Source organism: Mustela lutreola, chromosome X (assembly GCF_030435805.1).
Source record: "Mustela lutreola isolate mMusLut2 chromosome X, mMusLut2.pri, whole genome shotgun sequence".
Lineage (NCBI taxonomy): Eukaryota > Metazoa > Chordata > Mammalia > Carnivora > Mustelidae > Mustela > Mustela lutreola.
In genome coordinates this window covers 52,687,548-52,707,413 of record NC_081308.1, presented here as the reverse complement: position 1 = coordinate 52,707,413, position 19,866 = coordinate 52,687,548, and the positions used below count along the sequence as shown (strand labels likewise).

At 32.9% G+C, this 19,866-nt stretch overlaps 1 non-coding gene across 1 annotated transcript; it reads right to left on the bottom strand.

Annotated features, from left to right (window-relative positions):
• Positions 1–415: 415 nt before the first annotated feature.
• Positions 416–522, bottom strand: LOC131822301 (U6 spliceosomal RNA). The gene has a single exon (XR_009350180.1). It is a non-coding gene; the product is annotated as a U6 spliceosomal RNA (small nuclear RNA).
• Between the last annotated feature and the right edge of the window lie 19,344 nt (positions 523–19,866).

Below are 19,866 nucleotides of genomic sequence, written 5' to 3'. Positions count from 1 at the left end.
GGTGATTCACAGACCTGTACTCCTAGGGATAAAAACACATTATATGTTTATAAAAAATTTTAAAAAATCAATTAAAAAACACATTTTGCAAGCCCAGAGCTAATCTCATATTCAATCAAAAAAGTTTGAAAGTTTTCACCTTAAAGATCAGAAACAAGACAAGTGTGTCCACTTTCACTACTCTCATTTGACATAGTACTGGATGTCCTAGCCAGAGAAACAAGGAGCACAAAGAAATAAAAGACTCCAAAAAAAAAAAGGAGAAATAAAATTTTCCTTTTTTGGATAACATGAACTTACATGTAAAAAAATCCTAAAAACGTCACAAAAATATTTGAATAAACAAATTTAGTAAAGCTGCCAAATACAAGATCAATATATAAAAGACAAGAATTTTGTTTTGTTTTGTTTTGTTTTTAATGTGGAATGCTTCCCAGTTTTTCATGTCATCCTTGTTCAGTGATCACGCTAATCTTCTCTGCATCATTCCAATTTTAGTATATGTGCTGCCAAAGTAAGCACAAGACAGGAGCATTTTTACACTCTAATGATGAAAAACAATCTAATTCACAATAGCATCAAAAATAATAAAATACTTAGGAAAAGTTTTAACTAAGAAGATGAAAGATCTGTACCCCATAAACTATGACATTGATAAAGAAATTGAAGGAGATACAAATGGAAAGATAGCCCATATTTATGAACGGTAAGAATTAACATTGTTAAAATGTCCATACTACCGGAAACCATCTGTAAATTCTATTCCTATCAAAAATCCAAAGTTAGGGGCGCCTGGGTGGCTCAGTGGGTTAAGCCGCTGCCTTCGGCTCAGGTCATGATCCCAGGGTCCTGGGATCGTGCCCTGCATCAGGCTCTCTGCTCAGCAGGGAGCCTGCTTCCTCCTCTCTCTCTGCCTGCCTCTCTGCCTGCTTGTCATCTCTCTCTGTCAAATAAATAAATAAAAAATCTTTAAAAAAAAATCCAATATTATTTTTTGACAGAAGTAAGTAAAGAATCCTAAAATTTATATGAGACCATAAAAGACAACAAATAATCAAAGCAGTTCTGAGAAAGAATGAAGAAGAGAAATTACACTTCTTGATTTGAAATTATACTACAAAGCCCTCAAGCTCAAAACAATAAAGTATACTGGCATAAAAACAGACCAATAAACAAGTAGAACAGAATTGAGAGTCCAGAAATAAATCCTTTCATGCAGTCACCTAATATTTGACAGGGGCCAACATATGTAATGGGTAAGGATAGTCTGTTCAATAGATGATATTTAAAACTGAATAGTCACATAAAACAGTATGAAACTGGAGCCTTATATCACTCATAAATCTTAACTTGAAATAGATTAAAGACTTAAATGTGATGCATGAAACTAAATTTCCTAAAGGAAAATATAGGAAAAATTCTCCTTGACATTGGTCTTGCCAATAGTTTTTTGGATACCAGACCAAAAACACAAGTAAAAAACCAAAAATAAATAAATGGTATTACATCAAACTAAAGTTTCTGAATTGCCGAAAAAGAGAGACAGAGAGAGAGAGAATAAAAACACAATCCACAGAATGGAAGAAAATACTTACAAATCTTATATCTGAAAAGAGGTTAATAACCAACAGATACAAATAGAAAAAAATATATAATTTAAAAAATAGCAAAAGGATCTCAATAGACTTTTTTTTTTCAAAAAGTTATATAAATGACCAACAGGAGCATTAAAAAGTGCTCAATGTAAAAACTCAGGGCAAAGTCATTATGTTGTTGTTGTTGTTGTTTACTTCTGGAAAACACAGCAAGATATTACTACCTATTAGAATATATACTACCAAAAAATTAAAACTAAAAATTTTGTTAAATATTGGGGAAAATGGGGAACTTATGCACTGTGATAGGGATATAAATTTGTATGGAAAACAGTATGGAGATGATTCATATTATTAAAAGTAAAATTACCATATGATTCAGTAATCCCACTTCTAGGTATATATCTAAAGGAAACGGAGTCACTATTCGAAGACATATCTGCACTCTTATGTTCATTATAAAATTATTAACTCTAAGCAAGAGATGGAAATAGCTTCAGTATCCATTAATGGATGAATGAATAAAATAAGTATGGTAAATATATACTATGGAATACTACTACTTAACCATGAAAAATTAAGAAATACTGCCATTTACAACAGCATGGATGGATCTTGAAGGTATTATACTAAGTGAAATATTTCAAAGATTTTATATATTTTTTAAATTTATGTATTATGATATCCCTTACATACAGAATCTGAAGAAAAGGCAAACTAATAGAAACTTAGAGTTGAGTTGACAAGGGGTGAACCTGGGGTGGAGTAAGGTGGTCAAAGGGTACAAACTTGCAACTATAATATGAAAAAGTTCTGGGGATCTAATGTACAGCATGATGATCATAGTTAATAATATATACATACTTTTTTATTGTGCTTCCCTTTATTAAACTTTGCATATATCACATTCTTACAAGTTGAAATTTTATAGGATTCTTGTATAAAAAAGGTCTGCTGCCTCCATTTTTCTAACAACATTTGTTCATTTTGTGTCTCTCTGTCACATGTTGGTAATTCTTGCAATATGTCAAGTTTTTTCATTATTATTGTATTTATTTTGGTGATCTGTGATCAGTAATTATGACCCACTAAAAACTCAGAACTAGTTTACTTAAGGTATATACATTGTTTTTCTTTAAAGACATAATGCTTTTGAACAGTACAGTATAGTGTTTATTTTTTTATATGCACTGGGAAACCAAAAAAACAATAATAATTTGACTTAGTTTATTGAGATAATCTCTTTATTGAGGTGGTCTGGAACAAAACCCACAAGAACTCTGAAGTTTATCTCTACTGTACTATATACATAAAAGTTGCTAAGAGAGTAGATCTTAAAATTCCTTACGATACATGCATAAAAACAGTGGCAACTATATGAGATAGTAGATGTATTAACATTTTTATGTAGATTATATTGCAATACAGATGTATACCAATTTATCAAATTGTACAAAATTTACACAATGTTAAAAGTTTGCAATGTTATAAGAAATCATTTCTTAAATTTACAAATTATAATATGTCGATTATTTTTCAATAAAGCTGGAAAAAACTTTTTGTAGAATTAATCTATTTTTCAAAAAAGGAAGTAAGGAAGTAGAAACTGCAACTAACTCTGAAATAATAGAATATAAAATCCATTTTAGTTATATACACTGTGACAAAAACTATTACTTAGTTTACAATGAAGGAATACTTATGAAGCATGAAGGATGGTCTATAAATAAGGCTGAAAGAGCTCATTTTTAAGGTTTAAATTTAAAATCTTCTTTTGAGATACTAAACTGACCACCCAGTTTTCCAAACATAAATATCTTAACTGCATGAATTTATTTCATACAACTCTATAATCTAGTTTCATAAGAAAGCAGCATGCAAATTTTGAATAAGACAGACTTGCTTAAGTTTCTTTATGTTCAACAGTTTAGGATACTTCCCTAAAAATAAATAGAAGAAAAATCAGCATATTTATCATGATAATTATTATTCATAATGAGATTCATATTGAATTAGAAAATATATATCCTCAGGGGGGGTAAAGTAAAATGAAATTTATTTTGGTAAATGTGTCTATGAATAGTCAATACAATGCCTCAATATAAATGAATATTATCATTTTGAACAATTTAATTACTATTATTAGAATTATTATAAGTATAAAAATAGCTATCATTTTAGCATGGAATATGAGACTCTCATGCTCCATGCTTCATTACAGCCACACAACAACTCTGCATAATAAGTATTATCATCACCATTTCATGGGTGAAAAAACCGAGGAAACACAATTTAGATAACTGGTTTATGATTACATGGCTAGTAAAGATGCATCACACTAATTTAGGCTTTATGATTTCAGAATTGTACTCTTTCCACTGCACATTCTATTACTCTGTAAATACTTGGCTTGTTTTCATTTAGTTCTTCAATTTTATTCATGTGGTGGTGGCTTAAAGCTTCATTTAAAGGAAGCTTAAAAAATTCATTTAACCAAAAGCTCCCAAGAATTAAAAATGTCATGGATCTAATGTAGACATGGATATCATTAGTTAATGGGTAACTATATATTTTCCACTCTAGTGAGATAACAGAGTATTTTTCTAAGTTTCAGTCTCTGAGTGTTAAAAAGGACTTTGTTAAAATAGAAATATTTAGACAAAGGTGATCAAAAGTCTAGATCAGGTCACCTTAAGAGAAATATTAGGAAACTGAGGAAACCAATGGAGATTTGAACACTGAGCTATGATATAATGAAAGGTTTAAAGTATTTAGTAGAGTATAGAAAAGCCCTTTAAAGCCTGGTCCTAGCCTAGCATTGCAGCTTCTGGGATATCTGTCTATCTATCATCTATCTATCTATCTCTCTATCTATCTAGATATAAACTGGAAAACTTTTTTAACTTAAAGATTTTGAGAAATAGAACATAATCAGCACCATAGAAGATCTCTTTATGATAACAACCTAGCCCCTCCTCCCAGGTTGTTAATATTCTCTCTTATTTAATGTAACATTGTGCAAATATACCACTGCTGATCTGCTGTTATGAATGAAATAACTATAATCATCTGTTTGCATATCCTGGTGAAAATATTCATTTAGTTCCATGTTGTGTTTCTAGGAATGGACCAATTTTTTTTTATTTTTATTGTTAAGTTTTCTAAATATTGTACAACTTACCTCAAATGTTTTTATTATGGGCACTGTCATTCTTTCACATTCTTGCAAGACATTTTTACTGTTGCCCAATATGGTAAGTGTGTAATAGTATGCCATTCTAGGTTTTAATTTAATTTTAATTTTAATTTAATTCCAGATTCATAATAAAGATAAACAGTTTTTATATATGAGTGGCCATTTGGATTACCCTTTCTGTAAAGTACATGCTCAAATCTTTTGATATCTTAACATTGTGTCATACTGAATTCTTTAATAGTAGATTTTTGAATGAACTTTTAGCTGTGTAGGTCTTCTCTATTTTATTTTGAACTTGTTTTCATTTCAAAATCTTTATATTTATTTCCATAATCTGCTTTTATTTTGCTTTGTCTATTATCTATATATTTATATATTTATTTATTTATTAGCAAGCAAGAGAGAGCGAGCGAGCAAGAGTGCAGGGAGGGATAGAAAAAGAAGAGAAAAGAATCTTAAGCAGGCTCCAGGCTCAGCACAGAGCCCAACTCTGGGCTCTATTTCACAACCCTGACATCATGACCTGAGCCAAAATGAAAGAAATAAAATAAAATTAAGGTGTTAAATAAAAGGAAAAGAATTGGAGGTTTAATTAAGTGAGCCACCCAGGCACCCCTGTGGTATCTTAAATTAGCTGTCATATCTTTAAAGTTCTAGAGTATCCATTTGGTTCATTTATAAAATCTTTCTCAATATCATTTTTAGTGTCAGTTTTTTGTTCAATTTGCTTCCCCTCTCATTTCTTTGAGCAGAGTAATCAAGCCATTTTACAATCTTTATTGATCATTTTAATATCATACTTAATCCCATTTTGTCTATCAAATCTTGTTAATGGTTTTTCTTTGCGTGCTTTGTTACATTTTGCTATGTTCAAGACATTATATTTGAAACTCTTATTGAGTAGGGATAATTAAGAGCTATAATAATGGTATGGTCCTCCTTGGCAGGATTTTCTATTATATCTGAGACTCTACAAGACAATCATACTCCAAATTCAGTGACTGACTTTCTCAGTTTACACAGAAGGCAAGGCAGGCTATAGTCTTATTTCTGCTTCTCCTTGTGCTTTGGGGATCTCAACTTAAATTTGGGTTGTACCAAAGTCCTCAAACTTGATTGTTGCTGGATTTTGAATTTTGTTTCTCTAGTATCAAGAGTCTATTAAAAACACAGCTCAGTGTGTTTTAGCAGTTTCAAATGCTCTCATAGCTAAAATGGCTTCAGGGCATATATCTCTAGGCTCTCATTGTATTTCGTATTTTGGCCCAGTAATCCCTCACTTATTTTTATAATCATTCTGATATTTTTAACTTTAAAAGCTATTTTGTCTGGATTTTTAGTTGTCTTAAGTAGGAGTTTTTAGATCACCAGTACTAGAAGCAACAACAAATATACATGAAAATATCTGCAGTAGTTTATCACATCTTTATGGCTTCGAAGTTCCATAAGCTGAGGCATCCTTCTCTAATCACTTAGACAAACTCCAATTTACCTTTTAAAACAACACAAGAATTGCTTCATTTAAGAACATGTTCAGGGATGACTCTTCCCCACTGTGCTTACCAACATTCCCACACACTCTTTGCTACCCACACCTTGTTTATGATCTTTCATTAGGTATATCAGCATCACCAGGATTTTGCTCTAGTGTATTTTTGTCCTTTAGAGCTTTAATTAAATATCAATTCCATAGAAAGTCTGTCCCTTTTCTTTCAAACCTGGGTTAGTTATTTCTTCTCATCCTTTGTCAGAAGTTACTTTATTAGAGAAACTTACAGCTGTATTGTGACTTTGGAGCCTTTACAGTTTTTTGACTGGAAAAATCACCCACCCCTGAGATCTTTACACAGCTTCATAGCTGATATTATTCAGAAATCTGTTCAAAACAGACTTTTTAAGGGAGTCCTTTTCGGACCACTCAGTTAAAAAACCTCTTCTCAATCACTGCTCTTTTTAAAATGTGCTTATTTAGTTCAAATATGCATCACTATTAAAGAAAAACCAGTACAATTTTTTTTAAGTTGGCTTACCTATTATCTATCTCTCCCATTAAAATGATTCCTCTGAGCTGGGGTTTTGTTGTGCTCATCTTAGGCCAGGCACTCAATAAATTGTCTCTGAATGATTGAATTGTTTGACTCCCTTGCTAGATTCTCAACTTCATGAGGCCAAGGTTTGTTCTATTCAGTACTTCTTTATCCTCAATGTCTGTTATATTGCAGTCACTTACGTGACTAATGGGAAAAATCACAGAAAGAAAGAGTTAAAACTACAGAAAAACTCTGTAGGTTCAATAACACAAAGCTTTCTAAAATTATTTAGCCCAGGAATTGAATACTGGCTGCACTTTTGATTATTTTTTAAATGATATTGAATTTAATTTAAATGAAAATACTTGAATGGTAGAATAATTTAAAAATTAAAAAAGCAACTTGTTCCTTAAAGTAAGAATTATATAGGGCTTGCTTTAGGTAGCATAGACAGTTTCAAAATATTTATTCTTCCAATCCAGGAGCATGGAACATTTTTCCATTTCTTTGTGTCTTCCTCAATTTCTTTCATGAGTACGTTATAGTTTTCTGAGTATAGATTCTTAGCCTCTTTGGTTAGGTTTATTCCTAGGTATCTTATGGTTTGGGGTGCAATTGTAAATGGGATGGACTTCTTAATTTCTCTTTCTTCTGTCTTGTTGTTGGTGTAGAGAAATGCAACTGATTTCTGTGCATTGATTTTATATCCTGACACTTTACTGAATTCCTGTCAAGTTCTAGCAGTTTTGGAGTGGAGTCTTTTGGGTTTTCCACATATAGTATCATATCATCTGCAAAGAATGATAATTTGACTTCTTCTTTGCTGATTTGAATGCCTTTAATTTCCTTTTGTTGTCTGATTGCTGAGGCTAGGACTTCTAGTACTATGTTGAATAGCAGTGGTGATAATGGACATCCCTGGTGTGTTCCTGACCTTAGTGGAAAAGCTTTCACCTTTTGTCCATTGAGAATGATATTTGCAGTGGGTTTTTCGTAGATGGCTTTGATGATATTGAGGTATGTGCCCTCTATCCCTACACTTTGAAGAGTTTTGATCAGGAAGGGGTGCTGTACTTTGTCAAATGCTTTTTCAGCATCTATTGAGAGTATCATATGGTTCTGGTTCTTTCTTTTATTGATGTGTTGTATCACATTGACTGATTTGCGGATGTTGAACCAACCTTGCAGCCCTGGAATAAATCCCACTTGGTCGTGGTGAATAATCCTTTTAATGTACTGTTGAATTCGATTGGCTAGTATTTTGGTGAGAATTTTTGCATCTGTGTCCATCAAGGATATTGGTCTATAGCTCTCTTTTTTGATGGGATCCTTGTCTGGTTTGGTGATCAAGGTGATGCTGGCCTCATAAAATGAGTTTGGAAGTTTTCCTTCCATTTCTATTTTTTGGAACAGTTTCAGGAGAATAGGAATTAGTTCTTCTTTAAATGATTGGTAGAATTCCCCTGGGAAGCCGTCTGGCCCTGGGCTTTTGTTTGTTTGGAGATTTTTAATGACTGTTTTAATCTCCGTACTGGTTATGGGTCAGTTCAGGATTTCTATTTCTTCCTGGTTCAGTTGTGGTAGTTTATATGTTTCTAGGAATGCATCCATTTCTTCCAGTTTGTCAAATTTGTTGGCATAGAGTTGCTCATAGTGTGCTCTTATAATAGTTTGTATTTCTTTGGTGTTAGTTGTGATCTATCCTCTTTCATTCATGATTTTATTTATTCGAGTCCTTTCTCTTTTCTTTTTGATAAGTCTGGCCAGGGGCTTATCAACTTTATTAATTCTTTCAAAGAACCAGCTCCTCGTTTCGTTGATTTGCTCTATTGTTTTTTTGGTTTCTATTTCATTGATTTCTGCTCTGATCATTACGATTTCTCTTCTCCTGCTGGGCTTAGGGTTTCTTTGAAGTGTGTAAACCTGGCGATTCCTAGACATGTACCCCGTGGGATAAAAATATATGTTTATAAAAAATAAAAAATTTTAAAAAAAGAATTATATAGGGCATCTCTTCTAGAAGCAAAATTTTCAAATGTCAAACATCTGAAAGCATAGAAAGAGAAGTAAGAATGTGAATTGTACTTCAATGCTCTTCTCTTTATATTCAGCAAACAGCTACCTTCACACCTTTCCAATTTTTTCAACTCTTTTGACAAAGCCTTCAGAGGAGTTACTGCTGATGACAATCATCACAGCCTAACAGGAGAAATTTTATAAAGAAAAATAATAGCATGTTATCCCCAAATTGTTAAGGATATGGTGAAACTCTGTCGGATTCAAAGGAGGAATGTGCAATTCCATGCTCTATATAATAATAACTTATTTTAATAGTGGCTTTGCTATTGTTCAGATATATCCATTTACTGAAACCACTAACAAGTAATCAAAAACAAACAAATTAACAGGGGTTTGAGACAGGAATTATCTAATCTAAAATTAGCACATGTTCACAGATTACACAACACATATCCCAAGTACTACTATAGGTTTCAAGTAATAGTCAAAACAATAGTAAAAATTCTTCAGACCCTACCAGTCAAATCATAAATGGGACCTTAACTGTAAATCCTTATCTTTAGATCAAAGCGGGTAATTGGGTGCTGAAGATACATTATAGAACTAATATGTTATAGAACTCTGAAATGAGTCATTTATTCCACCACTTTTCCTGCACAGCTGCTGACCCATGTTTTGGTTCCTGGAAATAGCTGCTACCCTGTCATACTTCTTAAAAGCACATATATTGATAACTCGACTCATTCCTCCATTCCTCTGTGACTGTCACTGTGTTAAAATGTGGAGCCAGCTGACTCACTTGTGGTGGTAACTTGTAGAAATAATAAAGTAGATGAGTTTGCAAAGTATTTTGTTATTTCTAAAAATGCAAAAACCAAGTTACATTGAAATCATAAGGGGTGTTTCAGGGAGAGCTGTAGGATGTGGTTTCTTGTGTAATCCACAGAGATTAGCTCCAACACATATTTAAACTCTCCTCTAGGAACAACCTTAATGGTAAAGCAAGAATATAAACAGATGTATACACACCCTGGCACAAAATTTTCACTTATGTTTGGCTTCCTAGTCTCCTCGTGTTACTTATTTATCTTAACTTCTCTCTGAAATCAGGGAACACAGAATCTCAATCAGTTGACATTTTTCTACTGAATTACCCAATAGTCTGATCACACCCCTAAGACTTTTTTCAATTAGTTCACTCATAATCCCAAATCTGCTTTGCCTCCTCAGCTCAGTACACTGTAATTTGATTTCAAAATGAGGACAGTTGTCAGTAATGCCACATTCATTAATCTATTTTACAATTCTATGTACTTAGAACTATGAAAATATGTTAATAACATCCATTCCAATAAGCCACCCTAAATTTATTATCATGAAACAAGACCTCAAGAAAGAGAATTAAAAATCATCCATGTATTTGCAATTTATTGCAATAAAGCCTTTATCAATAGACTTCCCTGTGCACATGGTGGTCAAATTGCTGGTGAAAGCCAGCCAGATCTATTACAAGCTTTCTCATGGCTTCTAGGTACCCCAAGTGAGCCTTTATTGATACTGGGAAGGAATAAAGCAGAGAAGGGATAAACAGTGATGTAAGAATTGGCTAGACAAAAGTAATGACCCTCATTACAAAGTGAGTATTTTAAAGCAAAAGAGCCTGTTGGGAATATTGTTTTATGAAATAGTGGTATTTTTTTACTAACTTTTTAAAATTCAATTAGTTAACATATAGTGTACCATTAGTTTCAAATGTAGATTTCAGTTATTCATCCATAGCATATAATAGCTAATGCTCAGTACTTACTGTTATAGCTTCTTGAAAGCAGAATTTTAACCCACTGAGCCACCCAGGCGCCCTTGAAAGCAGAATTTTAGATCATATTTTCTGATTACTTCCATGAAGTACAACACTTTTCTGCTAGGAACCTTCAACACATACTGTTTGTTAGAGGAATTTCTTTAATAATAAATAAATAAGAATTTATTTAAATTTATAAATATATAAAACAAATAGGAATTTATTTAAATTGATTTAAATATTGCACGCTGTTTCATTGTTCATAAATAAGGTGATGATAGTATAGCCATTAGTTGGTAGCACTGATATATCACTTTCTTTTTACTTCTCAGTTCATTCTCTGTACACAAAATAGATACATATTTTAAAAGAATCTGAATCTGTGGCAAACTTTTAAAAAACCCTAAACAATAAAGTTTATCATTTTAAGTAATCTCAATTATCTTCCTCAATTGTGATAGTATATCCTTCTATCTAGGCCAGATATTGTATGAGGGATTTGAAGAGACATTTCCAAATTTCATTTTTCTCATCTGCAAAATGCTGATCATGATCCTACAATAAAATACACTTACAATTTTTTTATGAGAATTTATTTATTTATTTATTTATTTATTTATTTTAAGATTTAAATTATTTATCAGAGGGAGTGGGCGAGAGCGCAAGCACAGGCAGACAGAATGGCAGGCAGAGGCAGAGGGAGAAGCAGGCTCCCGGCCGAGCAAGGAGCCCGATGCGGGACTCAATCCCAGGACGCTGGGATCATGACCTGAGCCAAAGGCAGCTGCTTAACCAACTGAGCCACCCAGGCATCCATTTTGATGAAAATTTAATCTGTATAAACAACATATTTGCTGTAATGCGTGGTTCATGGAAAACATCTTATTTAATTATAAGCAACAACAGTATTAGAAATTAAGTAAATGTGTCTATAATATTTCAAGTTTTAACACATGATTCCAGTGCTTTGCCTTATTTTCTCAAATCCCTTTACCATTTTCACTGACAGAGTCAAATGTACTTTTTCTACTAGTAGCCAGCTCTTTGTCTTTTGTCAGATAGATGCCCTTGTGAATTATTTATAATAGAGATATTAGCAATAATAATAATAACAAATAGCAATGAAAATGTTAAAAAAAAAGTATTCTTAACTAATTAGGGTTCTTAGACATCAATTAGAGGAACCACCTCTGGCAAGCAAATTAATCTGCAAAACATTCCCAGAATTAACAAGTCAATCAGATACAGGGTTGTCCACAGAGTGAAAGGTGATCAAAAGGACTAGGTTTGGAAAATAGGTAAGGACAGTGAAAACAATGATCAAATTTTTGGGCAAAATTAATTCTTAGGTGTCCTTTCAATGGAGTCCTGGGCATTATGTAGCAGAAACTCTGGAGATTATCTCAATCCTTTGGAGTCACACCGTTTATTAGCTTGCTATTGACAAAGTTATTTACAAACTGTAGAGCAACAGGTTATAATATAGAAAACTGATGGTAATGCACAAGATTCTTGTTAACAATAATGCAAGTTAATGATTTTTCATTAGAAAACATAAATTCTATAACCCAAATTATGGGCCCAGAGCACTTCTGCTACACAACTCTACTTATATCCCAAAGTACCATGTGAACTAGTTTTAATATCTGCTTCTCTTATTAATTTTTGAATAAAAATTCTTGACACAAGTATTTTATAATTGTGTGATAATCATGCATTTAATTTCTTGGAGAAAAAAACACACTTTAGCATAACTATGTTCATTCACAGAACCAGCCTTGATAACACACTTCTATATGTTAGAAATGATATAATAAATGTAGAATATTGGGCACTTGTTTGGTATTCTTTGCCAGGTTTTGCACTATCTAAAATGAGATCAGTGAACTTGGACTGGAGTTAGTAGACATGGAAGAAAATAAAATATTACAGAGAAGAATACTCTGTGGTCCACAACCTAAACGGGCTGGGATTCCCATCATTTGGATCCCTGTAGCTTTACAAAAGTCAATTAAATTTTTGTATCTCCGATTAAAGTTGATTCCCCAGTACTTTTTCAAACATCTCTTGTAAAGTATTGTTTCCCAGAAAAAAGGGATTTTGCACATGTACCTGCCTTTGTCTCTGGTCATGATCTCAGTCAGGATCCTGGGATCAAGCCCCATATTGGGCTTCCTGCTCATTAGGGAGTATACTTCTCAGTCTCTCTCTGCAGCTACCTCCCCCTGCCCCACTCATGCTCTCTCTCTCTCTCAAATAAATAAATACAATCTTTAACTTTTTAATTAAAAATAAGATAAATAAAATAAAATAAAAAGTCTGGTCTTACTGCCCCATTTAGCTCCCTTTTTTTGAGTTGTATTTAAAGCAGCATGAGAGAACATGAGGCTCTCAAACTTTAAAAAAAAGGAAAAAATTGAGTTTTGTTAGGATTTAAGATCTTGTCTGCTAGACAAAAACGTTGGCTTTGTTAACATGTGAAAATTAACAAAAGAGAATAAGGTAGAATTCTAATAATTTTTGTAGAAATTAAAAATTTCCTCCAACCCAATTACATACAGACCCATTAAGTAAATTCATTCCAATGTCCCAAACCAACCTTTTCTAATAGTAATGCATCTGTGTAAACAGGGTCAACCCAAGGAATGTATAAAGATTATTATTTTTTTCCTGTATCTTCCACAGTCACATCTGGGTATATTGGTAGCAATATCCATCTTATAAGACATGATATCATAAGGAAGGGTATTCTGTCCATTTGGAATGACTGAAAATCATTGTAATTTTATCTTGGTGCAGTAACTTGAGATGGCACAGTGTGGGTTATGAATATATATATTTTTTTTTACTGGGAAGAAGAGATTATAGAGATATTGGTTATCCAAGAGAGACTGACAGGTGTTGATAGTTGCCAGGTCAATATCCATCTACTTTTTCCTTTAATATCAGAAAGCACTGAGGGACTGACAACAGGAAACTTAAAACAACATCAAATATTTTATTGTCTCTTTTCTAGTTACATTGTAACCATATGACAAAGTATCAGTCTTACAAGATATCATTCTCTTTTACCTCTATCTTTCTGCCAGAAATGTGGGCTTAATAGTGAGAACTCCAACAGCAATTTTTGCAACCGTGAATAAAAAGCCATGAAAACCTTTAAGATAGTTCACTGGACTTTCTTAAGACTCTGAACCAACACCCGAAAACACTCTCTGTAGTCCTCTTGTTAAATGAAAAACTATGGTTAAACCACTTTTGACAGTCTACTACATAAAGCAAAATGTAAATCTTAATTGAAATATGTTCTCTCAGCTGTGCTTAAGCAACTGAGTCCTGAGCTTTTCAGGTTTTCAGTCTGAAAGAGTACACCTCTGGTGCTCTGAAAGGGAAGAGAAAGGACGCCCTGTTCTCCATATAAATTAAAGAAGAGAAATCTGTGCATTTAAGTGGGCCATATAAAATTTATCAAGCAATTATCTCCTAACTCCTTCCTATCCAAATTACCTGATATGCTCTCCCTACTCCTTTATTCCACGTTACTGCCTTTTCCAGGATTCTGTATCACATCACAACATGTCTTCTGTTATTTCCTTCTTGCAAGCTAGATTTGTTTTCTCCATCTGAAAAAATCAACAATCATTGTGTATTTCAATTCCCATTTTCCTCAAATGCATTGATTCTTCTTATCTATTACTCGTTTCTCATACTCTGTGTCTTTGTCTTTATGGGGTTTGTACTTTGCTTTTCCCCATCCTTTACTGCCATTATATAATCAAATCTAATAGCTTCTTAGAGAAAGTTAAAAATTCCTGCATAGCCACAAGTGAACACAAAGTCACTGATTTTTAGCAAACCTATAAGATAGTCAGACATCCATTCAATTTCTTTTTTTTTAAGATTTTTTTTATTTATTTGACACAGAGAGATGACAAGCAGGCAAAGAGGCAGGCAGAGAGAGAGGAGGAAGCAGGCTCCCTGCTGAGCAGAGAGCCCGATTTGGGGCTCGATCCCAGGACCCTGGGATCATGACCTGAGTGGAAGACAGCGGCTTAACCCACTGAGGCACCCAGGCGTCCCTCCATTCAATTTCTTAACTGAGTCTCAAATGCATCCTGAGTTCTAACCTAAACCTAAGTTCTACTTCTTACACGTTGTTATATGACCAAACTCTTTCAGTTCAGTATTTTGTAACATTTAAATATTAATCAATTGATGCTTTTCTGTGAATTTCTATGAAAATAATTTGAATACAGTAGATTTATTGTTATATTTGTAGATTTATAATCAAATTTTCATCAGTTGAAGTTTTTGGAAATTTCAGATATAGTGATTAACCTAAAATGATACTGCCTCAAATACCTCTGATATCAAGGCCCAACACCTGATTATAGCCACACCTGTGGTGGATAGTTCCATGGGAAATCACAGTTATGTAACACGGATAGCATCTCATGTTCTCTCTCTCATTTTAGAATGTCTCCAACACAACCCAAAAGTGTAGGAGAATTAATGTCCTCCGAGGACAGCTCTCAGTGAAGTGGAAATAAGAACCATAGATAAAATTGTCAGTTTTCAGGTCTTCATGAGGACAACTTAAAGAAGTTTCTCAGGAACTTTCAGTAAAAGCAAGCCTTCATTTTCTATCCACAACAATTATATCAACAATGTACCTTTTTGACAAAGTTGCTTCTTCACTGTCTCACTTTCCCATTCTTTTCTACCTTGGATAATCCCCCAGATAAACTAACAGTACTCAAATCCTTTGTCCTACTCTTTGCTCTCAGGATAAATGGAGCCAAAAGACTTAGATTAATATCAAGTTCTGAATGGGATCTTAGAGCTATTTCTGTCCAGATTTTCATAAACATGGGGACCTTTGAATTATCAGGCTATAAATAAGTTCCAAATGGAGGGGGCAAAAGCAAAAAGTAGAAATTTTTATGTTTGATTTTTTAATCATGATTAAAATATTAACATTAAAAAGTGTGGATATTTGTAAAACAATGTCATAATGTAAGAAATAAGTTGCATAGTCCTTTAGAGAATATTAAACCAAGTGTTCAGGTGCCATCTAATTTCTTGTTTAATCCAGAACTTTGGTGTGCATTATGTTGAGGAATAGGATTTTGAAGTCCGGACAGACTAACAGAAAACTGATCCAAATGTGTGTGTTTATATTTCTGCTTTTGTTGTAAAAATCAAAGTGTGATTGCTGGTTTAAAATGGTAAAACTAATAATGTTCATGGACTCTATTATAAATTTTCTAATTGTATGGGAAGAATCCAAGAAAAATATAATTAGTTGATTTGCAAATCCTCAAAGAGCTACAGATTCAGGTAGTGGTATGTTCTGATTCAACAGCATCATAATGCTGCATTTTATATGTGTGGCTAATGGATATTTTCATGAATGTTTGCTAGCTAGTCAGCCAATACAGAGAAATATTAGGTAGGGTAATTACTCACAGTTGTGTTTAATAAAATGAGAGAAAATTATCAAATGACTCTAATAATAATAATCCTAGAGCAGGCTAAATAATTCAATGATAATTACAAGTATTAATCTAGCTTTCTTCCCTGATTATGACTCTTCTCTCCTTTATTAGAATGGGAGTAGCAGATTGTCTGCAATGAGTTGTGAAAAGCCAGCAGTGACTTTGGCAGTGAAGGCCTCCCATCAATTTTGATAGGTTAAAATGATTCTGGTTGGTCTTGAGTAAATGTGTCAATTTTTTTTTCTGTGTGTGTCATAAAAGAAAGAAGCAATAGTAAATTCTTGCTGTTATTCCATGGAGCCAATAAAATCATACTGCCAACAAGAGGCTGTTGACACCGTAAGTGTAGTTAACTTTCTTGAAATACTAGGCCTGGAAATAAAATTCCAATATTTCACATAACCTCTTTTTTTTTTTTTAAAGAAAAAAACAAAACAACTATACTGCTTACATTTAGGGCCCCGCTGTTGTGTAACTATTTTTGAACATGTCTACTGTAAATGTGTATATATATATTTTTTTCTGTGCAATAAATTCATTTAGAGATAAATTTGGATTGCAAATTATTTTGGGGGAGGCATGGTATTTGTGGCTAGTTTTACAAGTTAAAAGGACTAAAAGAAAGAAGAAAAACATTTTTCATTACAGCATATTTACATCTGTCCAAAGTACTTATTTACTATAACACTGACTAATGTATAATACTGTACACAAAGAAAGAAGTTAAATGAGTTATAATTCATTCGAAGTATAGCTGGCCATTTTAAAACTTACCACTGCATCTTTCTGGTATGAAATGTGATATCTGGCAATCTGGTCCAGTTCATTACATCAGGTCATTTGTATGTTCTTATTACCATTTTGATAGCATAGCACATTTTGATAGCATAGACATTTTACAATGGAACTATGATGCATATATTTTCAAAAGTATAGACATACATGAAGCTATGAGGTCAAAAAAGATGAATGTCCGTAGTACCATATAGACTCAACAAATAAAAGTATCCAAGGCTCTGAGTGAGATTTATGAATATTGTATAAGATTAGGCCAACATGTGGTTTTGATATAAATAATCTGTTCTTAAATTAGAATTACAATCGTTGAGTACAGTGTTGAAAATGGCAGATAGATTTTAGCACTCTTTGCTCACTAAGGGAAACGGAAAAATGTTTAGTTTGGTCAGATTTTCACTTAACTTCTGAAAAGAGAGAACCCTTCTGAAATAAGAATCCTTAAAGATATAACCCCCTTGGCACAAGTTTTCAAGAAACTTGTTTGATGTTGTAGACAATTATATGGCACATGTACTGTTCTAGATGCTTCATGCCAATAATATGTAAGCCATACCAAGGCTACATATTCATATAGAGATGTTCCTCAGCTTACAAGGGGGCTATGTACAGAGAAACACGTAAAAAATTGAAAATGCTTTTAATACCCCTAAACTATGAAATATCATAGCTTACCTTAACCTTATTTAAACATACTCAGAACACTTACATTTCCCTGCATTTGGGCAAAATCATCTTAAGCAAAGCCTACTTTATAACAAGGTATCAAATATCACATGCAATTTATTAAATATTACACTTAAGAAAAGAAGAATGTTTATATATAGAATGGTTGTAAGTATATCAGGTGTTCACCCCTGTAATCTTCTAGCTGACTGGGAGCTGTGGCTCACTGCCCCTGCCCAGCATCACAAGACGGCACCATACCACATGCCACTGGCCCATAAAAAGACCCAAATTCAAAATTCAAAGTACAGTTTCTACTGAATCACTTTCACTTTCACATCATTGCAAAATATATCATAAGTTGCATCATTGTAAATCAGGAGCCATCTTATTTGAAAGTTAAATCACAGTCACCCATATACACACACAAAAAAGGCCTTCATGTAGGGCCATCTATGTATCTCTAAACAACATAGCATGACATATCAACAGCAAAAAATGGATGTGAAGGGGACAATTGCTTTGCGTCAGTACTCTGAGCAGTAACATACATGGCCTTACTCACCTAGCAGAACTCCAGAGCTAGCTGTCGGCAAGGAATTTTACAAATGTTTGCTGAACAGATTAAGCACTATTATTTTTAAATTAGTGTGCATGTCTGTTTTCTAAAGATATGTTAATTTATTCTATTGACTTATTACAAAACCCAATAATTTCCTCTTATTTAAGTGGCAGGAAAATAGAATTCTTTTTAATTTAAATGAAATGGCTTTTTAGGGAAAATATACCGAAAATTCTGAAACTTGTATTGCTTATGAATCTTTTATTGGAATCCTTATCAAGTTGTATTTTTCAAGATTTTCCTAAATAATCTTCAATGAATTGAAAATATTTGGGGGATTTTATTGAAGGCTATTAACACACAATTTCACTTTGTTAAATATAGTGCTAAAGTTTCAACCAAAACTTTGTGTCTTTTTTTTTTCCACTACCACATCCTCCATCTACTGACTGGATTCTCTCCCCAACTAGCACATATATACCATTGTCTATATTTAGGATAAGTAAGGGTCATCTTTTATCTTTATTCTACTCGTCGTATGCTTCTGAACTTGTTGAATTTTAATATAGTCACACCATAAGCATCACATATTTGATTCCCCTTTAAGTAGTAAACAGTGCCCAACCAGAGCATACCTTCAAAGCTATCAATATACTTACTCTGATATATTATTTTTGTAATATAGATGTCCATCAACAAATGAATGGTATATATATATATATTGTATATATTGTATATATATATAACATATATATATGTATATATAACATATATGTATATATGTATATATAACATATATACAATATATATATATATATATATATATATATATATATATACACAATGGAATACTATGCAGCCATCAAAAGAAATGAAATCTAGAGGGTATTATGCTTAGCAACATAAGTCAATCAGAGAAAGACACTATCATATGATCTCTCTGATATGAGGAAATGGAGGTGCAATGTGGGGGGTTTGGGGGACAGGAAAAGAGTAAATGAAACAAGATGGGATCGGGAGGGAGACAAACCATAAGAGACTCTTATTCTCATAAAACAAATTTAGAGTTGCCGGGGTGGTGAGGAGGGTAGGGAGAGGGTGGTGGGGTTATGAACATTGAGGAGGGTATGTGCTGTGGTGAGTGCTGTGAAGTGTGTAAACCTGACGATTCACAGACCTGTACCCTTGGGGCTAATAACACATTATATGTTAATTTAAAAAGAAGAAGAAGAAGAAGAAGAAGAAGAAGAAGAAGAAGAAGAAGAAGAAGAAGAAGAAGAAGAAGAAGAAGAAAAGACTACTATAAATCCAATGCTATCGTTTTCAGCCAAGACTGTGTAATCAGGCATATTTTATTAAAGGAACCAAGTAAAATGATGGTCGAAAATTGGAATAACAGAAAACATAAAAATCAGAGATTTTAAAAAGAGATATGGGACAGTGTAGAAAATATAGTCAATGATATTATAATAGTGTTATATGGTGACAGATGGTGGCTATATTTGTAGTGATCATAGAATAATATATGGAGATATTGAAAACCTGAAACCAATGTAACACTGAATATCAACTATACTCAAATAAAAAAATAGTAAAAATAAAACATTTTAATTTAAAAAGATAAAAAGAGGGACAAGAATTTGAAAAGTGAATTTCAAAAAGAGTAAAGATGAGGCTAAGACATACTCTGAACCTTGAGGAAAA